This window comes from Carassius gibelio, chromosome A7 (genome assembly GCF_023724105.1).
Source record: "Carassius gibelio isolate Cgi1373 ecotype wild population from Czech Republic chromosome A7, carGib1.2-hapl.c, whole genome shotgun sequence".
In the NCBI taxonomy this organism is placed as follows: Eukaryota; Metazoa; Chordata; class Actinopteri; order Cypriniformes; family Cyprinidae; genus Carassius; species Carassius gibelio.
Genome location: NC_068377.1, coordinates 41,383,627 through 41,397,206, shown reverse-complemented (window position 1 = coordinate 41,397,206; position 13,580 = coordinate 41,383,627). Strand labels below are relative to the sequence as shown.

The 13,580-nt window shown below is 38.5% G+C and overlaps 1 long non-coding RNA gene across 1 annotated transcript; it reads right to left on the bottom strand.

Annotated features, from left to right (window-relative positions):
* Nucleotides 1-1,090: 1,090 nt before the first annotated feature.
* LOC128017840 (uncharacterized) lies at nt 1,091-7,306 on the bottom strand. Its single transcript, XR_008184541.1, has 2 exons — nt 6,907-7,306; nt 1,091-1,323 (listed from the first exon to the last, which is right to left on the bottom strand). It is a non-coding gene; the product is annotated as an uncharacterized LOC128017840 (long non-coding RNA).
* Nucleotides 7,307-13,580: the final 6,274 nt, after the last annotated feature.

Sequence of the window (13,580 nt, the reverse complement as noted above, 5' to 3'; positions counted from 1 at the left end):
AGGAAACGAAGACCATCAGAGGGTTAATTCCTCTAGTCTGGTCCTGTCTTCACAGTAATTGCATTCCAATCAATCGCACAGGTGCAGACAATCCTTTGTCGTTAGTCTCCCTATAAATAGCTGTCCTTCTCTGTTGTTTGTATGGAGTCCATACCCTTTGTGTTACTAATGTTCTCGTCTCCCGAGACTTCCCCTTACCGTCTCGATCCTCCAAGTTCCCGTTTCATCCGGTTCTCTCTTTTGTTATGTTTTGTTTGTCTCCTTGGACTGTTTATTTTGAATTACCCTTTTTGTTATTAAATACTTGCAATTGGATCTTACCCTCTCCTTGTGTTTCCTAAAACCCAATCGTCACAAGAAGACACCGACAGGAATAAGCCTTGTATTTAAATTAAATTAAAATTAAATTAAATCTATGCATTTAGCAGACGCTTTTATCCAAAGAGACTTACAGTGCATTCAGGCTATCAATTTTTACCTATCATGCGTTTCCGGGGAATCGAACCCCCAAAATTTGTATTTACCTCAGAAGATGCACTTTCAGGTTTTTTTTACCTCACAGACAGAACACCACATGAACGCGGCTAGAGCCAGCGAAGGCGATCTTTTATACTGAGTAATTATATTTCTTATTTGCATTAGATTATCTGTTTTTGTGACACAACTTTTCATAAACTATAATTGGGTAGTTGATCAATGGCCAAGAAAAAAGTGAAATGTTTTTTTGGAAAACATAACTTAAGAAAAAAAACAAAAATATATATTCACATATTTTTTTCATGTTTTCACTCAGCAGTACTGTAAATGTGTCCTATGGTGTGACATTTAAAAAGTACAAAGAAATTATATTAACATAAAAAAAATACATGAAACAGAATTGTTCACATTATTAAAACATTATTTTCTTAAAGTGATATTTAGTTTACATGAAAGTACTAGTTAGAATCATTTTCACCATTGTTACGTACCCCTTTAAAAACAGAGATCTAGGGGTGAAAAGGGGGGTAACAAATAAACGGTGGAGAGAGACTGAGAGAACTGCCGTCTCCAAGTTCCAGGGCTGACACACAAGAAAGCTCAGTAACAACAGTTTGAGCAAACAACCAGAGGTATTTTATTTAACAGAATGGAAAAATATATATAAGGCTTCAGGAGGGGAAAGGCCAAAACAATAAACAAAAAGTTTCCTCTGACTAAGGTTTTCAGTGTTAACTTACCTACCAAACAAAAAGAGAAAGAAAAAGCACAGAGATACTTCCCTGACTTCCTCTCTAACTCAAACACAGGAGAAAAAGGGTAGTTTCTAAAATAAATGACATCCACCTCCCTACAAGAAAAGTATTCCACTTCCACTTAAGCAGTTACACTAAAAATGACAGACACTCTGCAACTCTCAACAACTTCACTTTAACACTATAGGTGAAGCAATCAACAAACACTTAAGTAGACAAGAGTTTAAACAAGAGCTTAAAATCCCAACACTGGAACTAGAAGATGGCAGTTGCAAGGATGGAACGCCTCAGCCTCTCACACTGGACTGCAGCTCTTGGAGGTTCCTTTATACTCCAGCTAATGAGCTAAACAGGAGACAGGTGGCACTCATTAGCCTGCCAAGCAGAGAGAGGAAGGAGGAGTGAAAGAAACAAGATCACAAACTACACACATAGTAAACCCAATGGTTAATGTAATCAAAAGACAAAATCAATTATGTCCCTATGGACGTAACACCCCCACCACTAAGTTTTTTTCTTTTATCCCCCTACTTGGAGAAAAAGGAAAAAAAAGAGTGCATCACTTAAATTTCAGTCCCACCGGTCCTGGACAGCGCATCGGCAATCACATTTTCAGAGCCCTTCATATGACAAATATCGAGATTATACTCCTGAACAAATAACGCCCACCGCATCAAGCGTTGATTCGAGTTAGACATCTGGGCAAGGAAAGTTAAGGGGTTGTGATCGGTGTACACAAGAAGAGGGATTGCACTACCTCCTATGTAAACATCAAAGTGCTGAAGTGCCAGTAAAAGAGCAAGAGCTTATTTCTCGATGGTGCTATATTGCTTCTGATAGGACCCAAACTTCTTTGAGAAATAGGACACCGGATGATCAATACCATGTTCATCTTCCTGTAATAACACTGCACCTGCCCCTGTGGCACTGGCATCCACTTGCAATTTGAATGACTTTTCAAAGTTGGGGGCTAGAAGTACAGGTGCATTACACAACAGGTCTTTCACTGCACTAAAAGCTAGCGAACATTCACAATCCCAGATGAACTTTCGGCTACTACTCAAGAGATCAGTGAGTGGAGAAACTACTGCAGAGAAGTTTCTGCAAAACCCTCGATAGTACCCAGCCATTCCGAGAAATCGGCGCAACTCACGCTTATTGCTGGGGGTAGGGAACTGTAAGATAGCCTCCACTTTGGCAACCACAGGTCTCACACATCCCTGACCCACTTGTTTTCCCAGATAAGTGACCACGCTATTGCCAACTTATTGAATACACTTTCAAGTGTTTTAACATGCTCTTCCCATGTGCGTGAATAAACAACAACATCGTCGATATAGACCTCACAATGCGGGACACCTGCCAGGACCCTCTGCATCAGGTGTTGAAAGGTAGCGGGGGCATTTCGGATCCCAAACGCCAAAACATTGTACTGCATGAAATGATCTGGTGTCACAAATGCGGAAATTTCAGAAGCACGGGGAGTTAGGGGGACTTGCCAGTAGCCCTTAAGGAGGTCTAATTTTGATACAAAGTTAGCGGAACCCACCCGGTCTACACAATCTTCCATTCGAGGCAACGGGAATAAGTCCGCCTTGGTGATTTTGTTCACCTTGCGATAGTCTGTGCAGAATCGAAAAGATGAGTCTGGCTTTGGTACCAGTAAACAGGGGGAACTCCAGGGGCTCTGACTGGGCATGGCAATATCATGACGTATCATGTACTCCACCTCCTCCATTATTGCACGTTTATTTGGGTTCACTCTGTAGGCATGCTGTTTTACTGGCAAGGAATCACCCACATCAATATCATGGGTCAGCACTGAAGTTCTGCCTGGTACATCAGCAAACAGTGAAGGGTATCTGGAGATTAGCTGAAGAAGTTCTTTACGTTGGTAGACTGTAAGATAGGGAAGAGTATTAGGCAAATTTTTCAGAATCACTGAATTTTTAAGTTTTCCACATGAGCTGACAGGAACTTTATCTACCAAGCCATCTTCGGCAAGACAATAACTGGCAGTTGAGACCGCAGCTACAGGGGTAACACTTGGAGTAGCGTCGTAGGTTCCCTCATCACGTTTCAGATATCTTTTCAACAGATTTATGTGACAGACGCGTTTACGTCTTTTCAGGTCTGGGGTGGCAATCACATAATCAGTGTCACTCAATTTTCGTTCAATAGTATATGGGCCTGAAAACTTTGCTGCAAACACAGAATCTGGAACGGGTAAAAGGACCAGGACAAGATCACCAGGTTTGAACTTACGGTTAACACTTTTCTTGTCATAGCGGGACTTCATTTTTACTTGGGTAACACTTAAATGCCTTTTTGCAATGCCCCAGGCACAATGCAGGCGCTCTTTGAAAGAACTGACATATTCTGACACGGACACAGGCGAATGATTCTCAGAAAGCAGCTGTTCACTCAGCATTTTCTTCGGGCCACGAACCGTGTGGCCAAACACAAGGTCGGCAGGACTAAACCCAGTTGACTCTTGTACAGACTCACGAGTGGCAAACAGAAGGAAAGGAAGCCCCTCATCCCACTCTCTTCCAGTTTCAACACAATATGCTCGAATCATGGCTTTTAAGGTCTGATGATATCGCTCCAGGGCCCCCTGTGACTCAGGATGATATGCAGTTGATATGCGGTGCGACACTCCTATTTCAACTAACATCTGCTTGAATTTCTTTGAGGTAAAGTTTGATCCTTGATCTGTTTGGATCTCTTTGGGTAACCCAAATATAGTACAAAACTTCACAAGAGCCTTAATCACAGCAGGGGATTTAATTGTGCGCAAGGGAACTGCTTCAGGGAACCTGGTTGCGGTGCACATGATGGTTAACACATATTGGCAACCACTTTTGGTTTTTGGCAGTGGACCAACACAATCTAGTATCAACCGTTCAAACGGTTCAGCCATCACTGGCACTGGGTGCAGAGGAGCAACGGGGACCTTCTGATTTGGTTTGCCAGACCTCTGACATATCTCACAAGTTCTGCAAAACTCCGCTATTGAGGACTTGCACTTTGGCCAAAATAAGTACTTGGTTATACGGTGAAAGGTTTTATTGACACCTAAATGCCCTGCAAGTACATTTTCGTGGGCAAGCTTCAGCACCTGTGGACGATAAGCAGCAGGAAGGACGACTTGATGAACTTCATGGTAATCAGAATCACTATCCTCTGGCTTCCACTTCCTCATTAACACCCCGTTATCACAGTAGTAGGCAATTCTAGCTTCGGGCACTTTCTTACAGGCAAGGGCAACATCAAAACATGAAGTAATAGATGGATCTGCCTTCTGTGCAGCAATTAGCTGAGCTCGGTCAACACCAAGAGCTTCATGTGGGTTAATTACATCAACACCTTCCCCAAACTTAGGCTTTATCATTAACTCACATTTTAGAGGTTCAACGGGCACTTGTAAGAATGAGTCAGTAACATTTACAACGTCTTCAAATTTTTTTGATTGTGCTCTGGTCACTGCACACACAGAAAATGTAGAGGGGAACTGTTGGAAAAGACTAGAAGTATCATCAGCTTTGCCTTCGTTCCCTACGATAGGTCTGGGAAACACTTGACCACCTGTCAGGTCATTTCCTAGTAGGAGACCCACCCCTTCAAATGGCAACCGCTCCCGCACTCCAAGATTAACTAATCCACTCACAAGATCAGATTTTAAGTGTACTTTATGGAGAGGAACACTATCACACCCCATTTCAATACCACGAATTAACACATCCGTGCCAGTGTACGAGCTTTGCGAGAAGGGCAGTAATTCTTTTAAGACAAAGGACTGTGCTGAGCCAGTGTCACGCAAAATCACAACAAATTGATGCGCAGTGTCAGACAAGGAAACAGAGCCAGAAAGAAGAAAAGGTTGAATGGATTCATCCTTAATTTCAGAGATGGTTTGCACTAATGCCACCTTTTTGGATTTAGTCTCAGTGTTTTTCCTTTTCCAAGCCTGACACTCAGCAATTAGATGCCCTTCATCAAGGCAATAAAAACAGGAACGTTTGTCTCTTTCACCTGAAGAAGCAGGCCTGTCCCTATTTCTGTTACTTTTTGCCATATTGGGGGATATACGTGGCAAATCTCGCAGAGTGTTTTTATTAGTAAACGGCATGTTTGAGAATCGGGCAGACGGAAACACATTGCGGTGCGTCAAAACAAACTCATCTGCTAATACAGCAGCATTCAACAACGAATTTACTTTTTGTTCATTTAAATGAACGACAACACCTTCGGGAAGACAAGTTTTAAAGTCCTCCAGTAAGATCAATTCTTGCAATTGCTCAAAAGTAGTGGCCTTAGTGGAGAGACACCATTTTTCAAACACTACTCTTTTCTCTCTCGCAAATTCTACATGCGTCTGTCTCTCTGACTTTGCATGGACTCTAAACTTTTGGCGATATGCTTCAGGAACTAGTTCATAGCCTCTGAGAACAGCAGTTTTAAGGATATTATAATCAAGAGACTGCTCAATTGGCAACGACGCGCAGATCTCGAGCTTTACCTGTTAAGCTACACTGCAGCAATAATGCCCACATATCACTCGGCCATTTAAGTTTTCCTGCGATGCGTTCAAAAGCGACAAAGTAGGCATCAACCTCTGACTCGCAGAAGGGAGGCACAAGCTTGATGTATTTGCTGACATCAAATTCCTGAGCACTCCTTGTGTGTGCGATTACAGGTGTAGGAGGAGAAGAAACAGAGGGAGATCTCGAGCGCGGAGCTGGAATAGGTTTCCTGCTCACCTCCGCCGACCGTAATGCTATAGTACGGAATTTAACCTCTCTATCAGTTTCTGCCTCTACCACTCTGAGTTTTAACCGTAAATTCTCATTCTCCTGCTTTTTAACTTCAAGGTCTAATTCCTTTAGACGAATCGATAAGGCCGGATCAAAGCTTGCACTTTCAGTAGGATTTACACCAAAAGCAAACTCTTCAGCCACCGCATTAGTCACAACCGCAGGGTGTTCGTCAGCTTCTGGTAAAATACCATTGTATACGAGCTGCTTAAACAAATAATCCTTAATGACTTTCTTTTTCTCTTCTTTTACTATCTTGATGTTAAAGAATTCTGCAATCAAAATTAGATCTTTTTTCCTACATTTCTGAAAGATCTCTGTGGAGGGAGACAGAGTAAACGCCAACAAATCAAACTCCATTTCTACGTCCACAGAGACTCTCTCTCCCCCTCTAAAGCAAAGACAGCGAGAACTAGATGTTTAAGAGAAAAGAGTAATTGTACTCACCGAATCAACGCAGTCGTAAAAATAAAATAACGGGTGGACGAGCCCCCACTTGTTACGTACCCCTTTAAAAACAGAGATCTAGGGGTGAAAAGGGGGGTAACAAATAAACGGTGGAGAGAGACTGAGAGAACTGCCGTCTCCAAGTTCCAGGGCTGACACACAAGAAAGCTCAGTAACAACAGTTTGAGCAAACAACCAGAGGTATTTTATTTAACAGAATGGAAAAATATATATAAGGCTTCAGGAGGGGAAAGGCCAAAACAAACAAAAAGTTTCCTCTGACTAAGGTTTTCAGTGTTAACTTACCTACCAAACAAAGAGAAAGAAAGAGCACAGAGATACTTCCCTGACTTCCTCTCTAACTCAAACACAGGAGAAAAAGGGTAGTTTCTAAAATAAATGACATCCACCTCCCTACAAGAAAAATATTCCACTTCCACTTAAGCAGTTACACTAAAAATGACAGACACTCTGCAACTCTCAATAACTTCACTTTAACACTATAGGTGAAGCAATCAACAAACACTTAAGTAGACAAGAGTTTAAACAAGAGCTTAAAATCCCAACACTGGAACTAGAAGATGGCAGTTGCAAGGATGGAACGCCTCAGCCTCTCACACTGGACTGCAGCTCTTGGAGGTTCCTTTATACTCCAGCTAATGAGCTAAACAGGAGACAGGTGGCACTCATTAGCCTGCCAAGCAGAGAGAGGAAGGAGGAGTGAAAGAAACAAGATCACAAACTACACACATACACACACAGTAAACCCAATGGTTAATATAATCAAAAGACAAAATCAATTATGTCCCTATGGACGTAACACCATGAATAGATGAAGTTGATAAACTTTTCCCTACGAATGTCAATGAAACTTTTTCATCAACCTTACAAAACTGTTTGAAATTTTACCTATCTAAGAGGAGATATTATTGTAACTCCCCTAATGCCAAACTTGACTCTTTTTTTAAAAAGATATTTCAAATAAGTATATTTTTCTGTTGTTTTATGTTTGTCACACCATAGGACCAAAGGACAAAGATAGTCATTGAAGTGAAGTGAAAATGACATACAGCCAAGTATGGTGACCCATACTCAGAATTCGTGCTCTGCATTTAACCCATCCAAAGTGCACACACACACAGCAGTGAACACACATACAGGCTCTGTCTATTAAATGCCTCTCCATTTGAAAGCAGGTGATGGCATTTTAGCGCTAATCACGGAACCAGATTTACTGACTATATGCGCATGATCATACCGTTAGATATATCGCCCAGCCCTACACTCAGCAAGATCCCTGAATTATTTTAAGATGTATATGGCAACATTTCAGTTTGATTTACTTTCTCCGTTGTTCTCTTAGGATCGCCTCCTTTCTCTGTGTATCCTTTTGAATTTGCTCCCTATACTGTCTGGTCCTCTCTTTTGCACTCACCTCTCCCTCAGTTCTTTCTGTTCTAAAAAAAAAGTTTAGTAGCATTCTAAGTAGTAGCACTGTATTTATGTACTTTATATTTTTTTTATAGTTGTTACATCATACATTATATTATTTTAGTAACACTTCAGAACATTTTATGCAGTCTCCAAAAAAATGCAATAAACATTAAAATGTAAGTCAATATTGAATTTAAAATCATCAAAACTGGTCAAAAAAGAATGAAAAGTATTCTTCTTAAGGAGGTCTTGTCCTATTGTGTGACATCTGTGTCCTATGGTGTGACAGGCCATTTCCTGTCACAACAAAGGACATCTGAGCTTTTGTGGTAGTTAATAACAATGCTAATACTAGCTGAATTGTCATTAGCAATTAGCATGATACATTTTCATAATATTATATAGTCATGCTGTTAAAAATACAAATTTGAATTAAAAAAATAAATTTAGGGGTGTTACACCAAAGCAGTGGCGTAGCTACGGGTGTGCCAGGGTGTGCCTGTGCCACCCACAGTTGCAGCTGGCACACCTAAAAATAGATGCAGAATTATTTTTCATAGTCTCAATAAAAAATGTTTACTAAACTCGGGCTATTGTTGTTTACTTATATATATATATATATATATATATATATATATATATATATTAAATCAACCCTTTCACACGTAAGTTCAAATATTTTAACTGACCCCATGTTTCCATGCCGACGCGTCATGATTGTCAAGTGACACACCGCAGCCACTAACAGATGTATTCGGTATTCGTTTTATTTAGTTTTTCATTTTTTACTAAAATATATACACAAACTTGGTTACCATGTCAACATCTGATATTCCAAATCTTTGTTTAAAAACCTTTATAAATGATCTTGATCTATAACGAGATGAGCGCTGCAGTTCAGAGTCCTGTCAGCCGGATTTAACGTACAGCACTTGAATTCCCCAGTTTCTCCCGAAATACATTAAAGTAAGTGGGTGTTGAACTGGGAGAAGAAGAGTAAACTTTATTGTTCTGCTATGTCTGTCTGATATATGAATAAAACACGTCGGCAAATTACATTTTTGATGCTTCCATAGACATCAGTGTGTATTTTACAAACTACCAATGCATTTTTTTCTAGTGATTATGTATATTTAAATGTATGAAACCTAAAATAAACATTATGTGGTTGAAAACACTGCATATTAATTGTGATATATGACAAGCGCTGAACGCGTCCGTCTCTGGCTCAGTGCCAGCCAACGCGCGAAAGCTGTTTGAATCTGGCAGTTCTGTGACGCCACTGAACATTCTAAATCATACGCTCAGGGGCACAGAAATAAGAATCCAATATATGGTGCATTAATGCTAAAACTGTTAAAATGTAATTTACATTTTAAATTAATTTTGTTAAAATATATCTGCCAACATTCGGACTGCCAACCAATCAGCAAACAGCAGCTGACTGTGACCCCAGCAGCTCCCCAGAGATCTTTGCCACGCATATAAACCGTCTATGATATAAACAGATAATATTGTAACAATACTAGCTAGCAAGATGTCGCAGAGCTCCTTTCTTAATTTTTGTTTAGCAAAAAACCTTGGCTTGATGGACAGCCGGACACAAGGCCTAATGTTACACCTGATGAGGATGTTTTTCACTCCCCAGGCCCAACATCAACAGACATTGTTGCCAGATTGGAAATGTCCAAGTATCGTACAGAAGTAAAAAATTATCGTATTTGGAAGAAAATTATTATTTTTAACAATTAACTACATTTTGACACAACCTCCAAATTACCACTAGGAGTATGGTTGGACGGAAGCAGTGCGACAAAAATACTATCCCATAATTTTGCACAGTGATCTGACAATAAATGTGGCACACCTAGATTTTCATATGCACACCCAGAGTCTCTTTTCTGACTACACTACTGCACCAAAGGACTAAAAAACTTAACTTCAGTGGTCTGAAAACATAGTTAAATATTTGAACAATTCTGAGAGAAATACTTACCATGTGCACTGCTCAAGGCCTTCATAGGGGTCTTCAGTCACATGACCTTGAATGGGGGCTTTCAACTAAATGTAGTTTTCCATGATATTGCCCAATTTAATATCAGGTTTTTGCATAACACCAAAGGACAATTTTTTCTGTGACAAATTTTATGAAATTCCTACACTTTTAGAAATGTATGTATAGGAAAAGTCATGGCCACTTGGTGAAATAGACACTTGCACAATTACGCCAGGAGTGTTTATTAAGATTTTTCAACACTATTTTATTTATTTTTAAAAGTTAATATTTATCAAATAATGTTGTCTACCATCACACCATAGGACAATTTAGAAATTTGCTGAAAGTTGTAAAAGAATGAAAAATAACTCTGGTATTAAAAAAACTAATTAATGTAAAACAAGAAAATGTTTAACCATTTACAGTATTCCAGTGGTTTTCAACCTGTGGTCCGCGGCCCCCTAGTGGGCCGCGGTGGTATTGCAGGTGGGCCGCCAATTATTTTCTGTTCATTTCCAGTCCATTCTAGGGCTGTGCGATTAAAAGAAAACGTCCTAAAATCACGATTTGAGCGTGCACATATGCCTAACTCCAGGTTCACACACTGTTTGTGATGCGCCTTTTTTTCTGAGCCAATGTTGACGGATCAGAGCGTTCTCACTGCGGTAAAAGGCTAGAAATAAAAATGTGCGAAAATAATTCATGTCTAACACATGAGCATAGAGTGAATTTGTTAGTGAACAGGATGCAGTTTAAGTGAGAGGAGACACGTTTTAAGTGTGCACACTCTCTCCTCGCAAAGCAGCGTGTATCTGAGCAAGCACGACCGGTTTTGTGACAGAGCAAAGGAAATATGCTGGGAACAGAGAGATTCGCACTTGTGCATAATTTTAATGTGCTTTCGCGTTATATTTATGCGCTCTCACTGCTGACCACATACACATACTGTATACACACTGCAAACACCTGAGGCACCGCTACAATTAATGATCTCTATGAACAATGCATGGCAAAAAAGAAAAAAAAAGTCCCTGTATACAGGATTTTTTATTTATTTTTTTTGCCACAAGTCTATACATTTTTTTACATCTTCACTATAGTGATAATTTTGACTTATGTCTGTTCTAGAGATGTTACAACTTTTTGATAAAGCTCTGATTGGTTTTCTTTTGGAAATATGTTTCAAATTAATCCTGAATGCATTTATGACTGTAAAAGCACAATTGCAAAATTGATCAAAAAAATCGCGATAGTTTTTTTTTTTTTTTGTTGTTGTCCATATCGCACAGCCCTAGTTTATTCAATAAATATAGTTTAAAATCTAGCTTCTGAGTACTAAGTTATTAACCCAACAATAGCGGGGTCAGTTAATTTTTTTGAAGTGGGCCGCGCAAACATATGTGTTTGGTTGTGTGGGCCGCGAGTTGAAAAAGGTTGGGAACCACTGCAGTATTCTAACTGATGAAAATTTGAAATAATTTTTTTTATCTCCTGTGAAGGTGAAAAAGCCACGTCACGTCAACTACCAAATTACAGACTAAAATGTGTTAAATCGAGTACAACATTTTGAAATATTTTAGGCAACCTTTCATTACAGCTAAATTTACGACGTGTAACCATAGATTTTCATGTTCACAGATTTGACTATCATGTTTCTAATCACTTATTGTGTATGCCTTTTTAATTTTAAAGGATTCATATACATGTTTAGAATGTGTGTGTTTGAATATTCTTGCTTGAAACGTTTCTGACAATCAAGTATTAGTCAAATGTATCATATTCTTGTTATAGGAATCATGTCCAAAATTATACACTGCAAGAGCGGGAAAATTTGGACCACGTGATCAATTAGATAACATATGATTTATGAACGGGCAGGAGAAACATTGTAACACCCTGAGCAAAGACGATATCTAATTGGTTAAGACAACGTTTGAGTTGTGACCAAAAGGCCAGTTTAAAACCTCTCAACGCCCACCCCGACGCCGGAGTCCTGAACTCCCCTCTTTTGTACTTGTCAATATTTACGAATAAATTAAATGAAACGAAACAAATTTAATCTTGACAAACTATATATCATTATAAAGATCTAAGCCTCAAGCTTCGATGACAGATCGCTGTTTTTCAATGGAAAGCTTATAAAGAATGTATTTGCTAGATTTGTGTAAGCAGTACACATCAAGACATGAAGAATGAAAATGCAGTACTTACCAGATTCGTCATAATAACGAGTCATAAACACATCCACAGCTGTAAATCCTGGTTTAGTTGGAAAGGTAAGGGTCCACTGAGCGACATCTCATGGAGCACATTTAGTCCAACAAAGCAATAACGTTGTAATATGGATGATGATTCCTTTGTTTACATTTCAGTTATTCAGGGACATAATTGTTTGTGTCCGTTATGGAATAACTCACGGTCGGAAACTGCGTTTCGATAGAAAAAATAATGGCATGGTTTTGTAGAGTATAGTGTCCCAGACATAATAAGACGATCCACAAAAAAAAAAAAAAAAAAAGTTAAATATAGGCGAAAGATTTTTTATTTTTATTTAAACAGTTGGAACAAAACAATAATTTTCAAATAACAAATATAGAGACAGAGAACATTACAACAACATAATACAAAAAAAGTGTTTAAAATAAATAAATAAATAACATTACCAAAAACAAAGAAGGATACAGAAAGAGGGCATTACTCACATAAAAGAAAATCTAAACATTTAACAAGGCAAAGAGCCCATAAGTCGTGCAAATTTTACAAGTTCTGATCGCTTTTGGGTTAAGAGATGATGAGATTGTATTTAAATAATGTTTTATCTCATGCAAAAATACCAAATGAATTGGTTTACAGTTTGAGAATTTACATTTATGAATATAAAATCTGCACAGGAAAATAATTAGATTTATTATAAAGCAGGCATTAGAATCCGCTTCAAAAAATCCAAATATAACAATTTGGGGATTCATACAAAAATTTTGTAAGATATTTTTTGAGATAAACCAACTAACATCTTTCCAAAGTTTCTGAGTGTAACTGCACAACCAAAACAAGTGAAGAAGAGTTTCAGTGTCATTCTGACAGAAAGAGCAATTAGTTTGAAAATCAGATCTGAATTTTTTCTGAAGGAAATTTTTGACTGGGTAAATATTATGAACTAATTTAAAAGATATTTCTTTTACTTTGTTTGTCAGGAAAAATGTATGCTGTATGGACCATATATTTTTCCAGTTTAAATGATCAAAAAGCCTATTCCAATATGAGATTGCGGAAGGGGTAGAAATAATGTTTTCAAGGAATAAAACTTTTACTTTATAATTTCTTCCTTTTTTTCAGTGAAACACATTTTGCCAATCGGTGTATTGACAAGCTCAGGATGAGACAACGAACCCAAAGAGAGAGTATTGTTTTTAAAAAGCATAAGTAACACAGAAGGAATAGCATCCATTACTGTGGCAAATTCTTTGGGAGTTACTGGTATATTATATTCTGAAAGAAACTCTGCATACCTAAAAAGCAGACCTTCGTTATTAAAGAGCTGTCTAATATGATATATTCCATTATTGAACCAGTTATTATAGAACAAAGATTTATTCTTAAACAAAATATACCTATTGTTCCATATATAACATCGGTGAGGAGAAAAGTTATGTT